The sequence below is a fragment of the Sinocyclocheilus grahami genome, unplaced genomic scaffold (genome assembly GCF_001515645.1).
Source record: "Sinocyclocheilus grahami isolate Dianchi unplaced genomic scaffold, SAMN03320097.WGS_v1.1 scaffold794.1, whole genome shotgun sequence".
NCBI lineage: Eukaryota > Metazoa > Chordata > Actinopteri > Cypriniformes > Cyprinidae > Sinocyclocheilus > Sinocyclocheilus grahami.
In genome coordinates, this window is record NW_015505973.1 from 50,466 (window position 1) to 51,769 (window position 1,304).

The following is a 1,304-nucleotide window of genomic DNA, read 5'->3' on the forward strand; positions in this document are numbered from 1 at the left end:
ACCAAGAGCTTGTAACACTCCAAAGAGAAAGAAAAAATGTAAATCACATCATATGACCCCTTTATGATAAACTGAAATAAAATTAACTGAAAACAGTATATTTTGCATTCATTATTTTAGTACAAATTATAATATCTATATATTTTTAATTTGCTTAAATTTGATTGAAAATGTTTTTCTGTTTTACTTATTTCATTTTTTCCAGCTTTAAATAAAAGCCAAATCAATGTATACTATACATGGTCAGTCAATGACTTTTTAAATTGATGTATACACAGTGTAGAATATTTCAAATGAATCCTTAAGCTTAGCAGAATCAAAAATCCACATTCCATGCCAAAGCCATAACTCTAGATCGAATTAACACGTTTGATTGACAGACGCACTGAGCTCTATATAGGGTGTGTCTAGGGGGGCTCATTTGAGACCATGCTCGTAAATTCATCTGAAATGTTAAACATGTGACCTTCTGAAACATATATCTTAACTTATCCTGCTTCTGTTCACTGTCGGAAGAGCTTTGGTGGGCGTACATGTATGTGTCTGCATCTAGAAGATAGATAGACGATAGATTTGTCTGTTGAGGTAAAACTGAGTTTTCTTCTCGGACTCATTTGTACTCTAATTTGACAAGAACTGGCAGTCTGTGTTATTGGTTTAATCTGGGCAGCCGTCCAGGCCGGCGTGCGGATGGATGAGCAAGCTGTAGCACCAGACCATGATTCATTGTGCCTGCTGATGCTGAAGTCAGCCAGTGACCACAGTTTGGCAGCTCACCTCTACTGTTTCAATATTGGCTATATTTGAGTATTTTGCTCACTTACGTGGGTTTGGTGAAATCATATGCCAATATTTCCCGCACAGAACTGAGAATCTGTCTTCATATACTGTACTTTAGGCCAGTGGATCCAAACTGGTTTCGCTTCATGACTCAAATCACCAAAATCTCTTGTACTACTATTTTCAATTACACTACTATTATCAAGCTAAGTATAACAGTACGTACTGTTATAAATAACCAAGTATAAATAACAACAAGCAGCATCAGTGCCAGTAATGAAGGATGCTATTTATACAAAGTGTAAATAAATATGCTATTTATACATAAATAGATACATATCTGAACAAAGGTGGGCGGGGTTAGTAAAAATAACCTTTAAATATTTGCACTCACTGCTATTTTAATTTAATTAATTACTTTTTTGTATCTTATACGCTCACAAAGGTTGGATTTATTTGTTAAAAATACAGTGAAATCCGTAATATTGGGAAATATTATTACAATTTAAAATAACTGTTTTCTA